Here is a 24,514-nt window from a genome sequence, read left to right as displayed (position 1 = left end):
GTATGATATTGGCATGTAAGGCAGTGACAATGAGCCGCGTAGCATTGAAGAGACCTTTGTTCGTGTTCAGATTACGTAATAACATGACAATGGTGCCAATTTTAAGTTTCAGCCGATGTGAAGGCATTCCAGTTGGTGTTAGTGAATTCAAAAACTCAAGTGGGTATTGATCGAGGTCATCAGCTTCATCAGGATCGATGGAATCATCACTGATATATTCAGTATAGTCATCTATCAATAAATCCATGACTTGGGAATTGACTTTCTCAACGTCCTCATTTTTTGGACATAAAATTGCATGAGATGCAGCTGTATTTATGCTTTCGGTGTCATTCACATCAATACAAAGATTATCTCCAAAAATTTCAATTATTAAAGAGCCAGTGTATACCATGTCTGGAGGAATTTCAATTACATCATCTCCAAGGTTATGTTCATTAGACAGTTCACCATTTCCCAGTTGAAGCAACCAACTGCTGTAGTGAGGATCAATGGAGCGCATGTTGTTAATAAGTGGCAGGCGAGTAAAATGTTGCCAGTGTTGTGAATATTTTATACAGCTCTCTACAACATCAGTTCTTGTCCCATGAGGGATGACAGGAAGACATTGTCTAAAGTCGCCTCCAAAAACAATCACTTTACCTCCAAACGGTGTTTTTTCTTTGTGAGCTACATTTGTTGTCATGACATCACGTAAAACTCTATCAATGACATGCAATGCATATTTGGATAGCATTGTGCACTCATCAATAATAAAAAGTTTAGTGCTGTGCAAATCTTTTGCTGCATCGGTATCATTCTTAATCCTGGAAACAGATGTTTCATTCACAGGAATTGGAATCCCATAAAGAGAATGAATGGTTCGTCCACCTTGTAGCAAGTTGGCGGCAATTCCAGTGGTGGCAGCAGGTGACACAATGTCTCCTTGTCCTCTTAGCTGATGTAGGAGTAGATGATATAGGCACGTTTTTCCGCTGCCACCAGGACCATCAAGGAAAAAACACTTTGCTGTAGAATTAGTGTCTTCTAAAGCTTGAGTGATAGCATCAAAAGCAAAAAGTTGGTCCTCATTTAGAGTAGCTTTCATTTCAGCAGCTGCTGATAACTCATAATCTTTATCATACTGTGGGAGGACGTGTTGTTTCTTGACTGGACGTGGCAAATTAAAATCAGTATAAGTTTTGCCATGAGCTTTAAGAACATGTTGGACATCTGTCATAGCATAGCCTTCACAATTGACACACTCCAGAGTGGCGGAGTGGTATGCATAGCAGTAGTCTTCTACAAAGTGTTCCTTAAATTCATCCCATAAGTCCCGAGGTTTAGCTGGAGGACCAAAAATACAAATGTAGGCAAACATGTCACGTAGCTGTGCTGGCATGTTGAGAATACTGGCATCAAGTAATGTATTTCTCCTTAGACTATCATCAAATAGTAAGCCAAGAGCTAATGCCGCATCTTTGAAGGTTTCATGTGTGACTCCGTGTACAGTTTTTATGCTGTCAAAACTGGTTGCACCTTTGACATGTAACAATAACAATCTTAAATAGTAGCGTTCTTGTTCTTTCACACTGACAGTATACATTCGTCCAATCACAGAACCACCTGCTCGCTTTCTAACTTCCCAAGAACCTTCTTTCCAAACATAGTTTTCGGGAATTTCACGGTATAAATAAATATGAGCATGATGGTCGTTCTGATTAAGCTTGAAGTAGGCCATAAGTGTAGAATTTTGATGGAGCTTTTGTTTGATGTTTCCAATAGAGTCATCCTCATGAAAATAGAGTGGCTGAGAATGCGGTAGATGTACAGCAAGGCGAATGATGCTATGAGATTGTTTATGCATTGGATATGAGAATATTCGCCAAGCTGCCTCTGGTGCACTGACATATCTTGAATCCATGAATTGGTGTGTTTCATCATGTTGGATGTTAGTCTGGCAGATTTCAAGATTGGCTTTATCATGTCCTTTGTAGACGTATTTAAATAAATATTTCACAGCCTGAATGGAACCACAAACTTCGACATTTATATGGCACTTGTATTTTAATAGCAGGAACGGATTATATGGAACCACCCACGAATTGTCAATCATGTTAGAATGGTGTTGAAAAGATGGGCCAAAGTGTCTGCGATAAGTAGGATAGGCGTCCTTAGCTATGATGGTTCTTGGTTGCAAATCTTTAGGGACACCTTTTGTACACTTCCCCAGATCCATACAGGGAGAATTTGGGTTGTGTTCTCCACACGGACCATGAATCATATGTTGGAGAACAATTTTATGGAGCTGAGGGTAGTGGGTAGGATTGGGAATTTCAGCCCACACTGTATTGTCTATGTCCTCCTCAGTCCTTAATTTGGAGTTGCTGTCCAGAGTAATCAAAATGTGAGCGTGTGGAAGGCCACGTTTTTGAAATTCAATTACATGAACCATAGCGCAAACTTTCCCAAATAATCCGTTGTTAATGTCTTTTAAGAGTGCTTCCAGTTTTATTTTGAAAACACGTGCCACCAAATCAGGTCTATGTTCCACACGCTGCCAAGGTTCCAAATTCTCAGTAATCTCATTCCATTTCGGATTACAGGTCATGGTGATGAATAGATCAGGACGACCATATTTAGTCACAATAGCCATGGCATCCTGGTACCGCTGCTGCATATTCCTGGGACTGCCTTCAAACGAAGATGGTAAAATGACCGTTTTTCCAATGGGGATGCCCTTCTCAATGGATTTTTTCTGGAGATGTTCCTGGAGTACACAATAATCCTCTACTTTCAAATCCTTTTGGTGTTGACGGATATAATTTAGGCGATTTGCCTCGATTTTCACATAAGCATCCACTAAGTACTGCTGAGTGAGTTTGCCACCATTCAGGAGTGGATTAAACTGATTACGGACAGACAGCACATAGCAGTAATATTGCAGTTGTGTAACTCTGCGTGGACTTTGCCCTTGTTGCTTGAGGCCATCATGCCAGCCCTGGTCTCCGTAAGGGAAAAATAAAGGATAGAGTAAAGCATCTAAATTACTGTGTAGAATGCTGACCTGTTGTGTTCTTGGCGCCAAAGGATTTTTGGGGTCCGGTTGTAAATGTATTAAAATATCACGATTAAATGGTGGCTCTCCATTGTCATTTTCAAATACGACAGCAACTTCATTGACAGTTGGATTATTATATCGGCGAGGGTCTTGATTCCGATCTTGTTTAAGGGCCATGATGATATTTGGCATGAGAGTGCCATTAGCTTCAGCTTTAAGATGTTCTTCATGTTCCACATCTCGTAACATTTTGTAAGCAGCAACAAAGGGATTCACATTGTCTAACTGAAGAGCAATTATACTCATCAAAGTGGGATGACATTTTTGATTTTGTTCACAGTTTAAACGTTGTTCATTCGCGGTAGCGGTATCCAAAATATACAGTTGGGCATAAGCTGGAACTTGATCATCACTGGGATGTAGGGTTCCAGTACGATGATATATTTGTCCATGTATACGGAAACAGTAAGGGCCATGTCCAGGTGGAGGGGATATATTGGCACCCATGGAGGCGAAAGCAAATGAGCTGTTAATACTACGAATATTTTCCATGAGATTCTTACTGAACTCACTCTCCCCTGTCAGCAATCGTTTAAAGACCTCGGGATATTGGGGTATAGGTATATGCACTTTACTCTTGTGACAACACAGAGTAAAATTTTTATCTGCTGGTATCTCAGCATTAAAATGTAATGCTTGACAATGTTCACATAAATATTTCATAGGACCACAGGAGTGTTCTACTATGGTACTGTCATCATTAGTAAAACCTGTAGGATGTTGAGGTACAGGTTGTGGTAACGGAGCATTGGAATGTTTCTTTAAGCCAACATATATAAAGCGTGGACCTGGTAGAGGATCTTCACTGTCCACAGATTCAATCACTGAGGAGTTGGAAGGTGTATCGTGGTCAGGGTTTATTAATATGGAGGTGCAAGCGGTTTTTTTGCGCCGTTCACGGCGTGCACCAGCTGCATTTGGTAATGGTTTGTTTGTTGCCTTAGAAGAGTCAGGTGTGAAGCATGTCTTATAAGCAGACTTAACGGTGTACAGGCGACGGCGTTTATCATTTGGAGTGTAAGTAGGACAGTGTTTGCGCTTACGTGCAGATTTACCAACGGTTAAAGGAGCTTCAGGCTGCACACATTCTATGAATGGAGACAAAGAAGCTGTATTGTGGGCAGAATCTATGACTGAGGACGTGGAAATATTATGTTTGCAACCATGTAAAAAAAAGAGAATTGCGGCAGCACTCACCGAAGATGCAAGTCCAAATCCTTTATTTAAGAACACTTACAGTGAAGGTGACATGCTGACGGCACGGGGGAGCAGGAGAAACAAGGAGGTGAGCAGGAAAAAAGACGACGGCCGTTTCACGCCTGATGTGGCGCTTTAACAGGTCTCAGGTGTCAGGGAATGACGTGAGCTAGATAATGGGTGAGAGAGCCCACCCTCTTTACACGTCTCCAATCCCTGGCAACTGACAAATACAAAAGCTAAAAGCAGTGACGAGTGTGAAAAACATTTAAATACAAAACACACTATACGTTTATGCCAATACAATGTTAAAAACAAATTATTGTTAATGAATCCAAACAAAAATTATAAAGAGAGGTACACAGACATTTCTTTGATACTAGAAGGAAATAATCAACAAGATGGCGATAGTAAAATGTAGCAACATTATCTAACAAAACTTCATATAATAACCAGAATGGAATAGTTTGTATATAAATATAAATAAACAATTACCTCTATTCATATAGACTCTCATTAATGGACACTTAAACTAAAAAGCAGAATCACATATTACCGCAAGACTGGGAAGGAGAACGACAGGAAAGGCAATATTATAATGACATTAGACAATAAAATATTGTACAAATCACAAGAAAACGGCCATATCTACCCTGTCGTTTAACCCTGCAGGTCCTGTTGCCTGGGTGCGTATAATCCACCTAGCTTCCTGTCGTAACAGTAATCTGTGTAGATCCCCGCCTCTAGCAGGTAAAGTAACCCTCTCAAGGCCAGCAAAAGAGATAACTAGGGGGTTTCCTGCATGGACCTCTCTTACATGGTCAATGAGTCTAGGAACCCCTTTGCCTGTACGAACAGATCTCACATGCTCCCTAAAACGTACAAATAATTGACGAATAGTTTTCCCTATGTAAAAGCGTTTACAAGGACAAAAAACAACATAGACTACATACTGCGTTTTGCAAGTTATAAACTGCTGGATAGTATGGCTAACAGGGCCCACCTGTATGTTCCGCCCTGTGTTGTGATGGGCACAAAAACTGCAGTGACCGCAGCGAAAATTACCTCTTGGCGCAGATTGTTCTAACCATTTACCCTGTGGATTTGGCATGTAGTTCCGTACCAGAACATCCCTGATGCGTGTACTCCGCTTGTTAGAAATCAGGGGTCCTTCAGCCGCCTTTTCAGCCAGAACTCTATCATTTTTAAGAACATGCCAATGCCTTCTAATTGTGGCCCTTATCTCGTGGTCCATTGGACCATATCGAAAACAAAAAGTGAAGCGTGGTGATGTCGATGAGGACCTACGATTGACTCGATCCCCGGGGTGCTCTCTGACCTGATCCAAAGCTGTTTGTAATAAAGTGCTGGGATACCCTCTTTCCTGAAATCTCCTAACCAATTCGCTGGATTGCTGCTCAAAACCTTCCTGCGTATTATTAACCGTTTTTGTGCGCAAAAGCTGACTGTACGGTAAGGAACGTCTCTTCGGGCAGAGGTGACGCTTTCATTGATTTTGTCTGTAATGGATTAAATTTCATACTTACTCATAATGCTTTCACTTTTTTAGATACTTGGTATCTTCAGACAACTGGGACTGCCATGGGGACCCCGGTAGCTTGTACTTTTTCCAATTTATTTTTGGCAGTATTAGAGGAGGATTTTGTTTACTCAACTAAAAATCGTTTTCTACAGCATATCAAACTTTTTCTAAGATATGTCGATGATGTGTTCCTGGTCTGGGACGGCACGGAGGAAGAATTTGGGTTATTTGTTAACTATCTGAATGGGTCCAACAACATGGGCATGTCATTTACCTCCGTTTTTGGGGGTCAAAGACTGGAATTTTTGGACGTTTTGGTGACTATTGAGGAGGGCAATATATGTACCACTATTCACCGTAAGTCCACTGCTACGAATTCTGTTTTACATTATAACAGTTTCTATCCAGCCCATGTTAGACGTTCCTTACCGTACAGTCAGCTTTTGCGCACAAAAAGGGTTAATAATACGCAGGAAGGTTTTGAGCAGCAATCCAGCGAATTGGTTAGGAGATTTCAGGAAAGAGGGTATCCCAGCACTTTATTACAAACAGCTTTGGATCAGGTCAGAGAGCACCCCGGGGATCGAGTCAATCGTAGGTCCTCATCGACATCACCACGCTTCACTTTTTGTTTTCGATATGGTCCAATGGACCACGAGATAAGGGCCACAATTAGAAGGCATTGGCATGTTCTTAAAAATGATAGAGTTCTGGCTGAAAAGGCGGCTGAAGGACCCCTGATTTCTAACAAGCGGAGTACACGCATCAGGGATGTTCTGGTACGGAACTACATGCCAAATCCACAGGGTAAATGGTTAGAACAATCTGCGCCAAGAGGTAATTTTCGCTGCGGTCACTGCAGTTTTTGTGCCCATCACAACACAGGGCGGAACATACAGGTGGGCCCTGTTAGCCATACTATCCAGCAGTTTATAACTTGCAAAACGCAGTATGTAGTCTATGTTGTTTTTTGTCCTTGTAAACGCTTTTACATAGGGAAAACTATTCGTCAATTATTTGTACGTTTTAGGGAGCATGTGAGATCTGTTCGTACAGGCAAAGGGGTTCCTAGACTCATTGACCATGTAAGAGAGGTCCATGCAGGAAACCCCCTAGTTATCTCTTTTGCTGGCCTTGAGAGGGTTACTTTACCTGCTAGAGGCGGGGATCTACACAGATTACTGTTACGACAGGAAGCTAGGTGGATTATACGCACCCAGGCAACAGGACCTGCAGGGTTAAACGACAGGGTAGATATGGCCGTTTTCTTGTGATTTGTACAATATTTTATTGTCTAATGTCATTATAATATTGCCTTTCCTGTCGTTCTCCTTCCCAGTCTTGCGGTAATATGTGATTCTGCTTTTTAGTTTAAGTGTCCATTAATGAGAGTCTATATGAATAGAGGTAATTGTTTATTTATATTTATATACAAACTATTCCATTCTGGTTATTATATGAAGTTTTGTTAGATAATGTTGCTACATTTTACTATCGCCATCTTGTTGATTATTTCCTTCTAGTATCAAAGAAATGTCTGTGTACCTCTCTTTATAATTTTTGTTTGGATTCATTAACAATAATTTGTTTTTAACATTGTATTGGCATAAACGTATAGTGTGTTTTGTATTTAAATGTTTTTCACACTCGTCACTGCTTTTAGCTTTTGTATTTGTCAGTTGCCAGGGATTGGAGACGTGTAAAGAGGGTGGGCTCTCTCACCCATTATCTAGCTCACGTCATTCCCTGACACCTGAGACCTGTTGAAGCGCCACATCAGGCGTGAAACGGCCGTCGTCTTTTTTCCTGCTCACCTCCTTGTTTCTCCTGCTCCCCCGTGCCGTCAGCATGTCACCTTCACTGTAAGTGTTCTTAAATAAAGGATTTGGACCACGCATCTTCGGTGAGTGCTGCCGCAATTCTCTTTTTTTTACATGGTATGGACTGTTGCTTATCTTAATGCGAGCACCGCCATTGAGAGGAACAGGCTCTCCTATTTTTCACTACAAGGTAATCAAGCTGACACATTTATTGGCTGTGCAGCCTTGTTTTTCTTTGAAGTTGTGATTATGTTTGCAACGTTGAGAGCGTGCAGCAGCAGCTTTATTACTTAATCGATTAGTTTTGTCCTCAAAAGACTCATTAGTAATGCGTTTATTGCAAGCAGCATTAACAGTGTCCAGGCGCTTCTGTCTGTCCTCTGTAGTCTCGTTAGCACGCTGTTTGCGCTTACGTGCGGCATCGGCGGCTTTTCGCTCTGCGTCATTGGTATACTTATTATCAGACCTGATGTTACGTGCCCATCAGCAGCTTTGGGCTCTGTGTCATTAGTATACTTAACAGTGTCCAGGTGCTTGCATCTATCCTCTGTACTCTTGTTAGCACGCTGTTTACGCTTACGTGCAGCATCGGCGGCTTTTCGCTCTGCGTCATTGGTATACTTATTATCAGACCTGATGTTACATGCGCCATCAGCAGCTTTGGGCTCTGTGTCATTAGTATACTTAACAGTGTCCAGGCGCTTGCATCTCTCCTCTGTACTCTTGTTAGCACGCTGTTTGCGCTTATGTGCAGCATCGGCGGCTTTTCGCTCTGCATCATTACCATACTTTATATCACACCTGATCTTACGTGCGCCATCAGCAGCTTTGGACTCTGTGTCATTAGTATACTTAACAGTATCCAGGCACTTGCATCTATCCTCTGTACTCTTGTTAACACGCTGTTTGCGCTTACGTGTGGCATCGGCGGCTTTTCGCTCTGCATCATTACCATACTTTATATCAGACCTGATCTTACGTGCGCCACCAGCAGCTTTACACTCTGTGTCATTAGTATACTTAACAGTATCCAGGCGCTTGCATCTATCCTCTGTACTCTTGTTAACACGCTGTTTGCGCTTACGTGCGGCATCGGCGGCTTTTCGCTCTGCATCATTACCATACTTTATATCACACCTGATCTTACGTGCGCCATCAGCAGCTTTGGGCTCTGTGTCATTAGTATACTTAACAGTATCCAGGCACTTGCATCTATCCTCTGTACTCTTGTTAACACGCTGTTTACGCTTACGTGCGGCATCGGCGGCTTTTCGCTCTGCATCATTACCATACTTTATATCAGACCTGATCTTACGTGCGCCATCAGCAGCTTTGGACTCTGTGTCATTACTATACTTAACAGTGTCCAGGTGCTTGCATCTATCCTCTGTACTCTTGTTAGCACGCTGTTTACGCTTACGTGCGGCATCGGCGTCTTTTTGCTCTGCATTATTAGTATACTTTATATCAGACCTAATCTTACGTGCGCCATCAGCAGCTTTGGGCTCTGTGTCATTAGTATCCTTACTATTAGAGCTCATGTTGGCTAAGCTAAACAGCTTTAAGCGTGGTGGTGGCAAACAACAGGTTAATAAGAGGCAGTGTCAGGTAGTAGGAAAATAGCCAGTTAATAATAGGCAATAGTTCTTTGCAGGAATACAGATATTAATAAATAGGCAGTTTATATTGCAGAGAAATTGCTGGGCAATAATGAACAATGTCCTTATGTGGCAAATAATAGAGCAATATACCCAGTGTGGCAAAGAAGAGGTTAATAAACGGCAGTCTCTCAGTATAACAGTCAGTGAATAATAGGCAGTATATGGAGAAAACACCAAACAAAAGTTCAAAATTGGTGTGAAAATGTCACTGAACCACTTCACAACTAAATATATATAGTTTTGGTAAATGGTATTATCATTTTTTTGATGAAATTCGGCAGGAGCTTGAAGAGCGACGTCACTGGGACCGCCTCCACGCAGTAGAAACTTGCTGTGAGGTAAAAATTCAAAAATCACACCAAAATGGCGGGCGGAGTGTGTCACAGTACGGCACATTTCTGATTGGTCGCTCGTGGCAGGCGGCAACCAATCAGAAAAGTGCCGCGCACCACAAAGGCATATATCTTTGTCCACCCTGAGCGGGTGTAGGACGCTGGTGACGTCACTTATCTCCGGACATTATCTCCGGACAAAGCCACGGAAGTTGGCACAAATTGCCGGAAGTAGTATTCTAGGCAATTATATATTAGATTTTAATGTTATCAGTGTTTACCTTTGAACGTTTATATTGTATTGTCCTGTCACCAGCCATGTGTACGATTATCGGCCGAAAGCCTCTCTGGAACCAATAATCACCCCATGTAAAGGTATCTTTATAAGTTAAAGATTCAGAATACTATGACTTTTATCATATCCTGAACAGTCAAGTTTTTTATGAACCGTTAAGGTTTTCTGGTTGAAGTAAAAAAAACTCTGAGTGTTTACAGTTTGAAACCATAAAATGTTGAAAAATTATGTCATTCTTGAGTATATCACTCAATGGTGCTCATAAACGTGTCAAATTTGATCTATAATATACTTTAATATACGTTACTTTAATCTTTAATATACTTAAGAACAGGGCCCCAGACATCACACAGGGGGTCTGAAACACCGCACAGTGGTCCAAAATATCGCTGTGCTCTGCCTGGGGCCCCATATGCTGCCTGGGGCCCCTGCGCTCTGCCTGGGGCCCCATATGCTGCCTGGGGCCCCTGTGCTCTGCCTGGGGCCCCGGTGCTCTGCCTGGGGCCCCATGTTCTGCCTGGGGCCCCTGTGCTCTGCCTGGGGCCCCTGTGCTCTGCCTGGGGCCCCATATGCTGCCTGGGGCCCCTGTGCTCTGCCTGGGGCCCCATATGCTGCCTGGGGCCCCTGTGCTCTGCCTGGGGCCCCATAGGCTGCCTGGGGCCCCTGTGCTCTACCTGGGGCCCCATAGGCTGCCTGGGGCCCCTGTGCTCTACCTGGGACCACTGTGCTCTGCCTGGGGCCCCTGTGTTCTGCCTGGGGCCCCATGTTCTGCCTGGGGCCACTGTGCTCTGCCTGGGGCCCCATAGGCTGCCTGGGGCCCCTGTGCTCTGCCTGGGACCACTGTGCTCTGCCTGGGGCCCCATATGCTGCCTGGGGCCCCTGTGCTCTGCCTGGGGCCACTGTGCTCTGCCTGGGGCCCCATATTCTGCCTGGGGCCCCTGTGCTCTGCCTGGGGCCCCATATGCTGCATGGGGCCCCTGTGCTCTACCTGGGACCACTGTGCTCTGCCTGGGGCCCCATATGCTGCCTGGGGCCCCTGTGCTCTGCCTGGGGCCCCATATGCTGCCTGGGGCCCCTGTGCTCTGCCTGGGGCCCCTGTGCTCTGCCTGGGGCCCCATATGCTGCCTGGGGCCCAGGTGCTCTGCCTGGGGCCCCATATGCTGCCTGGGGCCCCTGTGCTCTGCCTGGGGCCCCTGTGCTCTGCCTGGGGCCCCATGTTCTGCCTGGGGCCACTGTGCTCTGCCTGGGGCCCCATATGCTGCCTGGGGCCCCTGTGCTCTGCCTGGGGCCCCATATGCTGCCTGGGGCCCCTGTGCTCTGCCTGGGGCCCCTGTGCTCTGCCTGGGGCCCCATGTTCTGCCTGGGGCCACTGTGCTCTGCCTGGGGCCCCATAGGCTGCCTGGGGCCCCTGTGCTCTGCCTGGGGCCCCATATGCTGCCTGGGGCCCCTGTGCTCTGCCTGGGACCACTGTGCTCTGCCTGGGGCCCCATATGCTGCCTGGGGCCCCTGTGCTCTGCCTGGGGCCACTGTGCTCTGCCTGGGGCCCCATATGCTGCCTGGGGCCCCTGTGCTCTGCCTGGGACCCCATATGCTGCCTGGGGCCCCTGTGCTCTGCCTGGGGCCCCTGTGCTCTGCCTGGGGCCCCATGTTCTGCCTGGGGCCCCTGTGCTCTGCCTGGGGCCACTGTGCTCTGCCTGGGGCCCCATATGCTGCCTGGGGCCCCTGTGCTCTGCCTGGGGCCCCATATGCTGCCTGGGGCCCCTGTGCTCTGCCTGGGGCCCCTGTGCTCTGCCTGGGGTCCCATGTTCTGCCTGGGGCCACTGTGCTCTGCCTGGGGCCCCTGTGCTCTGCCTGGGACCACTGTGCTCTGCCTGGGGCCCCATATGCTGCCTGGGGCCCCTGTGCTCTGCCTGGGACCACTGTGCTCTGCCTGGGGCCCCATATGCTGCCTGGGGCCCCTGTGCTCTGCCTGGGGCCACTGTGCTCTGCCTGGGGCCCCATATGCTGCCTGGGGCCCCTGTGCTCTGCCTGGGGCCCCATATGCTGCCTGGGGCCCCTGTGCTCTGCCTGGGGCCCCTGTGCTCTGCCTGGGACCACTGTGATCTGCCTGGGGCCCCATATGCTGCCTGGGGCCCCTGTGCTCTGCCTGGGGCCCCTGTGCTCTGCCTGGGGCCCCTGTGCTCTGCCTGGGGCCCCATGTTCTGCCTGGGGCCCCTGTGCTCTGCCTGGGGCCACTGTGCTCTGCCTGGGGCCCCATATGCTGCCTGGAGCCCCTGTGCTCTGCCTGGGGCCCCTGTGCTCTGCCTGGGGTCCCATATGCTGCCTGGGGCCACTGTGCTCTGCCTAGGGCCCCATAGGCTGCCTGGGGCCCCTGTGCTCTGCCTGGGACCACTGTGCTCTGCCTGGGGCCCCATATGCTGCCTGGGGCCCCTGTGCTTTGCCTGGGGCCCCTGTGCTCTGCCTGGGGCCCCATGTTCTGCCTGGGGCCCCTGTGCTCTGCCTGGGGCCCCATATGCTGCCTGGGGCCCCTGTGCTCTGCCTGGGGCCCCTGTGCTCTGCCTGGGGCCCCATGTTCTGCCTGGGGCCACTGTGCTCTGCCTGGGGCACCATATGCTGCCTGGGGCCCCTGTGCTCTGCCTGGGGCCCCATGTTCTGCCTGGGGCCACTGTGCTCTGCCTGGGGCCCCATATGCTGCCTGGGGCCCCTGTGCTCTGCCTGGGGCCCCATATGCTGCCTGGGGCCCCATATGCTGCCTGGGGCCCCTGTGCTCTGCCTGGGGCCCCATATGCTGCCTGGGGCCCCTGTGCTCTGCCTGGGGCCCCTGTGCTCTGCCTGGGACCACTGTGCTCTGCCTGGGGCCCCATATGCTGCCTGGGGCCCCTGTGCTCTGCCTGGGGCCACTGTGCTCTGCCTGGGGCCCCATATGCTGCCTGGGGCCCCTGTGCTCTGCCTGGGGCCCCATATGCTGCCTGGGGCCCCTGTGCTCTGCCTGGGACCACTGTGCTCTGCCTGGGGCCCCATATGCTGCCTGGGGCCCCTGTGCTCTGCCTGGGGCCACTGTGCTCTGCCTGGGGCCCCATATGCTGCCTGGGGCCCCTGTGCTCTGCCTGGGGCCCCATATGCTGCCTGGGGCCCCTGTGCTCTGCCTGGGGCCCCTGTGCTCTGCCTGGGGCCCTATGTTCTGCCTGGGGCCCCTGTGCTCTGCCTGGGGCCCCATAGGCTGCCTGGGGCCCCTGTGCTCTGCCTGGGGCCACTGTGCTCTGCCTGGGGCCCCATATGCTGCCTGGGGCCCCTGTGCTCTGCCTGGGGCCCCATATGCTGCCTGGGGCCCCTGTGCTCTGCCTGGGGCCCCGTGCTCTGCCTGGGGCCCCATGTTCTGCCTGGGGCCACTGTGCTCTGCCTGGGGCCCCATAGGCTGCCTGGGGCCCTTGTGCTCTGCCTGGGACCACTGTGCTCTGCCTGGGGCCCCATATGCTGCCTGGGGCCCCTGTGCTCTGCCTGGGACCACTGTGCTCTGCCTGGGGCCCCATATGCTGCCTGGGGCCCCTGTGCTCTGCCTGGGGCCACTGTGCTCTGCCTGGGGCCCCATATGCTGCCTGGGGCCCCTGTGCTCTGCCTGGGGCCCCATATGCTGCCTGGGGCCCCTGTGCTCTGCCTGGGGCCCCTGTGCTCTGCCTGGGACCACTGTGATCTGCCTGGGGCCCCATATGCTGCCTGGGGCCCCTGTGCTCTGCCTGGGGCCCCTGTGCTCTGCCTGGGGCCCCATGTTCTGCCTGGGGCCCCTGTGCTCTGCCTGGGGCCACTGTGCTCTGCCTGGGGCCCCATATGCTGCCTGGGGCCCCTGTGCTCTGCCTGGGGCCCCTGTGCTCTGCCTGGGGCCCCATATGCTGCCTGGGGCCACTGTGCTCTGCCTAGGGCCCCATAGGCTGCCTGGGGCCCCTGTGCTCTGCCTGGGACCACTGTGCTCTGCCTGGGGCCCCATGTTCCGCCTGGGGCCCCTGTGCTCTGCCTGGGGCCCCATATGCTGCCTGGGGCCCCTGTGCTCTGCCTGGGGCCCCTGTGCTCTGCCTGGGGCCCCATGTTCTGCCTGGGGCCACTGTGCTCTGCCTGGGGCACCATATGCTGCCTGGGGCCCCTGTGCTCTGCCTGGGGCCCCATGTTCTGCCTGGGGCCACTGTGCTCTGCCTGGGGCCCCATATGCTGCCTGGGGCCCCTGTGCTCTGCCTGGGGCCACTGTGCTCTGCCTGGGGCCCCATATGCTGCCTGGGGCCCCTGTGCTCTGCCTGGGGCCACTGTGCTCTGCCTGGGGCCCCATATGCTGCCTGGGGCCCCTGTGCTCTGCCTGGGGCCCCATATGCTGCCTGGGGCCCCTGTGCTCTGCCTGGGGCCCCATAGGCTGCCTGGGGCCCCTGTGCTCTACCTGGGGCCCCATAGGCTGCCTGGGGCCCCTGTGCTCTACCTGGGACCACTGTGCTCTGCCTGCGGCCCCATATGCTGCCTGGGGCCCCTGTGCTCTGCCTGGGGCCACTGTGCTCTGCCTGGGGCCCCATATGCTGCCTGCGGCCCCTGTGCTCTGCCTGGGTGTAGGACACTGGTGACGTCACTTATCTCCGGACATTAGCTCCGGACATTAGCTCCGGACATTAGCTCCGGACATTAGCTCCGGACAAAGCCACGGAAGTTGGCACAAATTGCAGGAAGTAGTATTCTAGGCAATTAATCTCCGGACATTAGCTCCGGACATTAGCTCCGGACATTAGCTCCGGACATTAGCTCCGAACATTATCTCCGGACATTAGCTCCGGACAAAGCCACGGAAGTTGGCACAAATTGCAGGAAGTAGTATTCTAGGCAATTATATATTAGATGAGGAAATAGGGAAGACACAAAAGGTGAATGGTAAAAAGTGATCATATTGTATGGTCAAGCCATTAATATAATAGAGTATTCACACAACACTGCATGAACCGGTCACCAGCCAGTATATGTACAGTACATATACAGAGGGCTATTAGGTGCATGTCGGTTGTGTGAACAGATGCTATAAGGGTCCTGATTTTGAAGAAAATTTGGTATGGGCAAATGGGATAGTTAGATAAGTGAGGTGAGATAATAGGCCAATCTAAAGAAATTCTTTTTAGGCAACGCTTAAAACTGTGGGAATTGGGAATAAATCGAATTGTCCTGGGTAGTGCACTCCAAAGAACTGGAGCAGAACACAAGAAGTCTTGGAGATGGGAATGGGAGGTTCAGATTACTGAAGATGTTAGATTTAAATCATTAGCAGAATGGAGGGCACGAGTAGGGTGGTAGACGGAGATGTAGAGTGAAGCTGAACCATGGAGCGCCTTGTGGGTGAGAGTCATAAGTTTGTATTGAACGTTATAGCGGATGAGCAACCTGAGGAATGAGTGGCACAGGGTAGAGGCATTGGTGTAGTGGTTGGAAAGAAATATGATCTTGGCTGCAGCATTCAGGACACATTGGAGAGGGGAGAGATTAGTAAGAAGATCGATTAGTAGACAGTTGCAATAGTCCGGAGAAGAATGAATAAGATCAACAATAAGAGTTTTTGCAGAGTCAAAAGTAAGAAAAGATTGAATTCTAGAGATGTTTTTGAGGTGTAGGTGATGCAGCGCCCCAGAGTCCTGGTCGTGCAGTATTGTCGCTCTGCCACTAAGGGGAGTGATGGTACGTCTGATTGTACTAAAAGAGTTCACCTGACCAGGTATCACAGTCACACATTACACTTCACACTCCGGCCACCAGGGGGAGCAAAAGGTTCTATTCACTAGGCCACTCCTCACACTCTGGTAAAACTGGGGGTTGTATAGGAAGTTAGGAGAGAAGCTGACTGGGTTTTGCCCAGGCAACATCTAGAGAGAGAGAGTTGCTGGGAAGATCCAGGGAGGTCCCTGTCAGGGGTGGGATCCTGACAGTGGCCTAGCAAGAGACAGATCGTTACGGAGCCGCGCCTGCACTACATTGCGGCGGCATCCTAAGAAAGGACAAGAAGCGGAGTATATTGTGGAGAAGTGAGAAACGAGATCACAGCACTAGGAGATAATACCGGGAGGAGTCGTGCCCTAAGATCGTGGCAACATCCTTCTGAGGCGCGTGGCCGGAACGCCGAGGGAGTACTGGCTCTACGCATTACTCTGAACTATGGCAGGGCAGTTGACTTTAGGTTGGCTGTCTCACCTTTTCACCTAAGCAGACAACGGAGGCAATTGTGGGAGAGGGGCGTCTCTAGGGTCCCTATAAAATAACTCCAGGCCTACCACGTCATACGGGTGTGTCCTATCCATATCATCTGGGGGACGGAGAGAGAGAGAACATCAGAAACAGATACAAGAGTTGTGAGGACTATCTCGTGGTGCTCAGCAGGGAGGTACTACAACACACAGGCGCTAGTAGGAAGGCTACTGATTTCCACCTGCAAAGGGAACTCTGGATGTGCCTTCGGACTGGCCCGTCTCAGCCAGCCCTCTTAGCAGTGCTCTGGATTGTGGATACCGAAGTCTACAGTAAAAGGTAAAGAGACTGCAACCCTGTGTCCTCGTTATTTACTGTGACCTACACCATTACCATCTACACCTTGAGGGAAGCCCTGGGGACATACTTCACCTGTGGGAAGGTATACCATCTAGCTGCCATTCCATCACCCCAGCGGACCCCTAGCAGCATCGGTCACTCTGACCGAATACCACAGGTGGCGTCACGAACACTTGACAGACTTCTACCTACACCTTTAATTCGACACCCCTTAGCAGGGCCACGGACCGGGTTGGGCCACCGTGACAACCCCAGAACCGAGACCGAGGGACCCGGTACCGAGTACCCCATTGACCTGCATCTGGGGGCGCTCCAGTGACATGAGCAAGCGATTGATCAGATGTTGGGAGTGAAGGAAAGATATAATCTATCCCAGGAGTTATTGTAGTCCAATGTCCCTCTTTGAAGTTATAGAACTTGCTCATATACGTCATTTTTTCACTTTAGAGTTTTTTAATTGACAATTGTAGTCAGCATAAGTGGAGAATCGAGAAATGAATTCCAGATTTTACTATCAATATAAGGATCGTATGAGGATATTAATACAAACAATGCCTCATGTATACAGCCATTTTACACAGATGCATAATTAAGCACTCATGTTTCAAAGCATTCTGTGTTATATATGGTATAAATGTAAGAAATACATAAGAATATGTATAATAGTATGAATTTCTTAGATTTAAAAAATACATAATACAGAATGCTTTGAAGCACGAGTGCCGTATTATGCATTCATAGAACATATAATGTTCTATGAATGCAAAGTAGCAGGGGCGGACTACTACCTTTGCAACTGATACAGCTTCACAGAGGAACAATTATGAATCTAAGGACTTTAATAGCATTCTTCTAAACATGCATAATGTACTGGCAAATACACACTATACTTAAAGGGCCACTGTCACCCCCCTCCAGCCGTTATAAACTAAAAGAGCCACCTTGTGCAGCAGTAATGCTGCATTCTAACAAGGTGGCTCTTTTAGTTTTAGGTTCAAGTATACCCAAAATAAAGCGATTTGATACTTAGCCACAATTCCTGTCTCTAGCCAGGTAGGCGGGTCCTCACTACCCAGCTCGAACCGCTCCTCTGCCGTCACTCCAATCTGTGACAGCAGAGTCACAGCAGAGTGATGGCAGAGGAGCGGTTCGAGCTGGGGAGTGAGGACCCGCCTCCCTGGCTAGAGACAGGAATTGTGGCTAAGTATCAAATCGCTTTATTTTGGTATACTTGAACCTAAAACTAAAAGAGCCACCTTGTTAGAATGCAGCATTACTGCTGCACAAGGTGGCTCTTTTAATTTATAACGGCTGAAGGGGGGTGACAGTGGCCCTTTAAAAAAAAGCCGAAATGTAAAACCTAGGGAAGTTTTCTGTATAAAGCTACTAAAAATGCAGGTGTAAATTAATTCAAATAAGCACAAAGATTGAAAACACTTGTTTAAGCAACAATTTTCCTTTTTCTTATTGGAATGTGCACATTTCAGATTCAGACCAGAGGTAGCAAAATTTTGAAGGAACACATATGGAAACCAGGAGTAAAGGTCAGAAATTCCACACCTAGCAACAGTCTAGAGTAAATGTTGTTAGTCTGTCCACAGTCTAGTGGAAATGCTGTGGTCAGTTGCTCCACAACCTAGTGTAAAAGATGAGATCTGTCCCTTGTAATCTAGGCATTGAATGTTACACCGCTGATAAGATGCCTATTCTATGAAACATAAATTTTTTTTTTATTTTAGAAGACAGAGGATAAGGAGAAGAAATGTTCCTTACATTTGTACCTGAAATATATGGCTGTATTATACTAGGAGTTGTGTATACAGGTCCTTCTCAAAAAATTAGCATATAGTGTTAAATTTCATTATTTACCATAATGTAATGATTACAATTAAACTTTCATATATTATAGATTCATTATCCACCAACTGAAATTTGTCAGGTCTTTTATTGTTTTAATACTGATGATTTTGGCCTACAACTCCTAATAACCCAAAAAACCTGTCTCAATAAATTAGCATATTTCAACCGTCCAATCAAATAAAAGTGTTTTTTAATAACAAACAAAAAAACCATCAAATAATAATGTTCAGTTATGCACTCAATACTTGGTCGGGAATCCTTTGGCAGAAATGACTGCTTCAATGCGGCGTGGCATGGAGGCAATCAGCCTGTGACACTGCTGAGATGTTATGGAGGCCCAGGATGCTTCAATAGCGGCCTTAAGCTCATCCAGAGTGTTGGGTCTTGCGTCTTTCAACTTTCTCTTCACAATATCCCACAGATTCTCTATGGGGTTCAGGTCAGGAGAGTTGGCAGGCCAATTGAGCACAGTAATACCATGGTCAGTAAACCATTTACCAGTGGTTTTGGCACTGTGAGCAGGTGCCAGGAAGCATGAAGTGCTCCAAAATCTCCTGATAGCTAGCTGCATTGACCCTGCCCTTGATGAAACACAGTGGACCAACACCAGCAGCTGACATGGCACCCCACACCATCACTGACTGGGTACTTGACACTGGACTTCAGGCATTTTGGCATTTCCTTCTCCCCAGTCTTCCTCCAGACTCTGGCACCTTGATTTCCGAATGACATGCAAAATTTGCTTTCATCAGAAAAAAGTACTTGGGACCACTTAGCAACAGTCCAGTGCTGCTTCTCTGTAGCCCAGGTCAGGCGCTTCTGCCGCTGTTTATGGTTCAAAAGTGGCTTTACCTGGGGAATGCGGCACCTGTAGCCCATTTCCTGCACACGCCTGTGCACGGTGGCTCTGGATGTTTCCACACCAGACTCAGTCCACTGCTTCCTCAGGTTCCCCAAGGTCTGGAATCGGTCCTTCTCCACAATCTTCCTCAGGGTCCGGTCACCTCTTCTCGTTGTACAGCGTTTTCTGCCACATTGTTTCCTTCCAACAGACTTACCATTGAGGTGCCTTGATACAGCACTCTGGGAACAGCCTATTTGTTGAGAAATTTCTTTCTGGGTCATACCATCTTGCTTGAGGGTGTCAATGATGGCCTTCTTGACATCTGTCAGGTCGCTAGTCTTACCCATGATGGGGGTTTTGAGTAATGAACCAGGCAGGGAGTTTTTAAAAGCCTCAGGTATCTTTTGCATGTGTTTAGAGTTAATTAGTTGATTCAGAAGATTAGGGTAATAGGTCGTTTAGAGAACCTTTTCTTGATATGCTAATTTATTGAGACAGGTTTTTTGGGTTATCAGGAGTTGTAGGCCAAAATCATCAGTATTAAAACAATAAAAGACCTGACAAATTTCAGTTGGTGGATAATGAATCTATAATATATGAAAGTTTAATTGTAATCATTACATTATGGTAAATAATGAAATTTAACACTATATGCTAATTTTTTGAGAAGGACCTGTAGAAGATATACATGTGAAAAACACAAGTAATATATTCTCATGTACCAGGAAGGTGTTATTACACCCCTGCAGGCCTAGAACTTAGGCCTAAACCTACAATTATCAGTAATTAATATGAATATTAATTAACTGTTAGGAGATTTTTCCAATTCTCTACTTGAAAACCACAAGGAAAAATGTCACGTTCCACCATCTCACTGGGCCTCAGTCACCAGTAAATAGTCAAGGGTGTGATAATATGTTCCTGCTACATGCTATACACAAAGACAAATATAACACACTAGGGACAAAATTACTTATTTCAGGTATAAGGACTGTGGTCAGTTTATTGTGAATCCTGTAATCAGTCATTTGATAGTTTACTGTATATATTATGTTCAGTCATTCTACAGTATTCTATAAATGTTATAGTCAGACTACAGTCTACTGGAAATGTGGTCAGACAATGCAAAACTAGCGTAAATGCTACGATCAGTCAGTCCATAAACTAGTGTAAAAGTTTTGGTCGGCCAGTCCACAGTCCACTGTAAAAGTGGTCTATTAGTCCACATTCTAGTGTAAATGTTGTGTTCATTCAGTCAATAGTCTTCAGTAGGGTTGAGCGACCTTTACATTTATAGGATCGGGTCGGGTTTCACGAAACGCGACTTTTTCAAAAGTCGGGTCGAGTGAAATCGGCCGATCCTATAAAAAAGTCGGGGTCGGGGTCGGCTGAAACTCAAAACCCAATGCAGTGCATTGGGTTTCCAATGGTTCCCAGGGTCTGAAGGAGCGGAAACTCTCCTTCAGGCCCTGGGATCCATATTTAAGTGTAAAATAAAGAATTAAAATAAAAAATATCGCTATACTTACCCTCTGATGCGCCCTGGTACTAAGCGGGAACCTTCCTTCCTTAGAATCAGCCTTCCAGGACCTTGCGGTGACGTCGCGGTGACGTCGCGGCTTGTGATTGGTCGCGCGGCCGCCCATGTGACTGCTCGCGCGACCAATCACAAGCCGCGACGTCACCGTGACGTCACCGAAGGTCCTGGAAGGGCTGATTCTTAGGAAGGAAGGCTGCCGGAAAGAAGCCGAGGGTGAGTATATTCCTATTAGGTATATACTCACCCTTGGACGCGCCCTGCTTCTTTCCGGCAGCCTTCCTTCCTAAGAATCAGCCCTTCCAGGACCTTCGGTGACGTCACGGTGACGTCGCGGCTTGTGATTGGTTGCGCGAGCGGTCACATGGGCGGCCGCGCGACCAATCACAAGCCGCGACGTCACCGCGACGTCACCGCAAGGTCCTGGAAGGCTGATTCTAAGGAAGGAAGGTTCCCGCTTAGTACCAGGGCGCATCAGAGGGTAAGTATAGCGATATTTTTTATTTTAATTCTTTATTTTACACTTAAATCTGAATTCCGATACCAATTCCCGATATCTTAAACATATCGGGAATCGGTATCGGAATTCCAATTCCAGATTCAGAAGATCGCCGACTTCATGGCCGACCCCACACAGGGGTTGGGTCGGGTTTCATGAAACCCGACTTTGCCAAAAGTCGGCGACTTCTGAAAATTGCCGACCCGTTTTGCTCAACCCTAGTCTTCAGGTCTAAAGGAAATGTGCTAACAAATTCCACATCTAGCATAAATGCTGTGGTCAGTCAGTCCTTAGACTAGTGTAAATATTATAGTCAGGCAGTGCAAACTTTACTGGAAATGTGGTCAGGCAGTCGAAATCTAGTGAAAATGACGAAGTCAGAAAGGCCTTTAAAAAGTGCAAATGCTGTGGTCAGTCAGTATTCAAACTAATGTAAATGCTGTGATCATCATTGATCCAAAGACTAGAGTAAAAGTTTTGATCCGTTAGTCCAAGGTCTACTGTAGATGTGGCCAATCAGTCCACAGTCTACTATAAATGCTGTGGTCAGTCAGTCTTGTCTAAATTAAATGCTCATTCAGACCATAGTGTCATGATCTCCATTCTGTTCCTGTCTGCTACGTTACTTTGTGTAAAAGCTGTCAGTCTGTTTTGGTTGTGCTGGGTCTAAGCTGCAATCATCTGTGTTCACTTTCCTTGAGTACTCCTCTACTTAAGCATGCTGGTTCCTCAATCCAGTGTCAACCGTACACTTGCTGCTGCCTGTGTTAGACTTAAGCATGCTGGCTCCTTTATCCTTTGTCAATAGTACACTTGCTGCTGCCTGTGTCAGACTGATCCGTGCTGGGTCTGTGCTGCAATCATCTGTGTTCACTTTCCATGCTGGCTCCTCCATCCAGTGTCAATGGTACATTTGCTGCTGCCTGTGTAAGACTGATCCGTGCTGGGTCTGTGCTGCAATCATCTGTGTTCACTTTCCTTGAGTAGTCCTCTACTTAAGCATGCTGGCTTCTCCATCCAGTGCCAATCGTACACTTGCTGCTGCATGTGTAAGACTTATCCGTGCTGGGTCTGTGCTGCAATCATCTGTGTTCACTTTCCTTGAGTAGTCCTCTTCTTAAGCATGCTTGCTCCTCCATCCACTGTAAATCTTACACGTTGTGCTGCCTGTTTAAGACTGATCCCTCTGTGCTCTGTGCCTGACCCAGCCTGATTTTATTTCCTTCCCGGACTTAGACTCTTTGCTTGTGACCTGACTTCTCATGTGCCTGCTCCCTGTAAACTGTCTTGTCTTTCTGGTATTTCTGACTTCGGCTAGTAAATTGGTTTAAGTCTCTGAGTCCCCCTTTTTGTACTGCACCATTTCCTGGACCTGACCTTAGATTGTTTGACCTCCTTTTACTTATTCAGTAAGTAGTGTATATTTTTATTTTTGTTATTGTAGTCTTTCTCTCCACTTCTGGGGTTAACATTTACTATAGTGACTCGCATCACACAAAGTCTCTTGGTTTACTGGAAATGTGGTCAGGAATTTCACACCTAGCTAAATGCTATGGCAAGTCAGTCCATAAAGTAGTGTAAAACGTTTGGTCCACCAGCCCACAGTTCAATGTAAAAGTGGTCTGTCAGTCCACATTCTAGTGTAAATGTTGCGTTCATTCAGTCAATAGTCTTCTAGTCTACTGGAAATGTGGTCAGAAATTCCACACCTAGCACAAAAATGCTGTGGTCAGTCAGTCCACAGTCTATTGTAAATGTTATGGTTATTCAGTCCATAGTCTTTTGGTCTACTGGAAATGTGGTCAGGAATTTCACAACTAGCTAAATGTTATGGCAAGTCAGTCAATAAACTAATGTAAAACTATTGGACCACCAGTCCACAGTCGAATGTAAAAGTGGTCTGTTAGTCCACATTCTAGTGTAAATGTTGCGTTGATTCAGTCCATAGTCTTCTAGTCCACTGAAAATGTGGTTAGAAATTTCACACCTAGCATATAGGCTGTGGTCTGTCAGTACTTAGACTACTGTAAATGCTTGGATCAGTTAGCCCATGCAATACTGTAAAACATTTTGTCCATCAGTCTACAGTCTGATTTAAATGTGGCCAGTCAGTCCACAGTCTGTTGTAAATGATGTCATCAGTGGGTCTACTATCTAGTTTAAATGCTGTGGTCCATCAGTCCACAGTCTACTGTAAATTCTTTGTTCAGTTGGTTTACAGTCTATTGTAAATGTTGTTGTTATCCGATCCAAAGTCTAGAGGAAATGCTGTGGTCAGTCAGTCAACAGTCTAGAGTAAATTCACCTATATATAGCAAGGCTTAATCTGTGGCACTTCCCACAACAATATATAAACCAATCAGAAGAAAATGGAAGCAAACGCCAAATAAAATCTAAACACTTTATTAATAGACAATATTGGTACAAGTACATAAAATTAAAATATGAAGCTACTAGTGCACAATTAAGCTGCCCTGCTGGGTAATACACCCCTAATAAATCCTAAATGTCCCCGTTTGTTAACGCCCACTTGGCTAAATACCATATATTTTATTATAGAGGCTGTTATCAATTAGAGAGATTATTCATATACAAAGTGGCTTATACAAGCCTACATATCATTAAGGAGGCAAAAAATTACCCTCAGTATTGTATATGAAAGACAAAATCAAATAAACAGAAAATTGCTATTAATACTTCATTATAAAGTGCTCAGTGCAAATACATAATCAATCATAAATTATATCTAATATGTAATATAATAATGAGGGTAAACAAATACCTCAATAACATCTTAGGCATAGCAGACGTAAATTAGTCTATGCTTAAATCAATATAATCACAATGTAAAGAGCACACCTGCAAAGGGCATAGCCTCACTTATTTAAAGCAGGTATATCCAGCTTAATAGTCTTAACAGCAAAAAAAGTGGACAGTAGGAGATCAGCTAAAATAGACATAAGGAAAGGGGTATACGACCTAGTTGAGCAGTATGGGTCCCCGACGCACGTTTCGCGTTCCTGCTTCTTCCTGGGGGATTTACCTTGAGTAAGTCTAGAGTAAATGTTGTTAGTCTATCCACAGTCTAGTGGAAATGCTGTGGTCAGTTGCTCCACAGCCTAGTGTAAATGATGATATCAGTCTCTTGTAATTGAGGCATTGAATGTTACACCGCTGATAAGCCTATTCTATGAAACATAAGAATGTTTTCTTATTTTAGAAGACAGAGGATAAGGAGAAATGTTCCTTACATCTGTACCTGAAATATGGT

The sequence above is a fragment of the Ranitomeya variabilis genome, chromosome 6 (genome assembly GCF_051348905.1).
Source record: "Ranitomeya variabilis isolate aRanVar5 chromosome 6, aRanVar5.hap1, whole genome shotgun sequence".
In the NCBI taxonomy this organism is placed as follows: domain Eukaryota; kingdom Metazoa; phylum Chordata; class Amphibia; order Anura; family Dendrobatidae; genus Ranitomeya; species Ranitomeya variabilis.
This window is presented reverse-complemented; position numbering follows the sequence as displayed.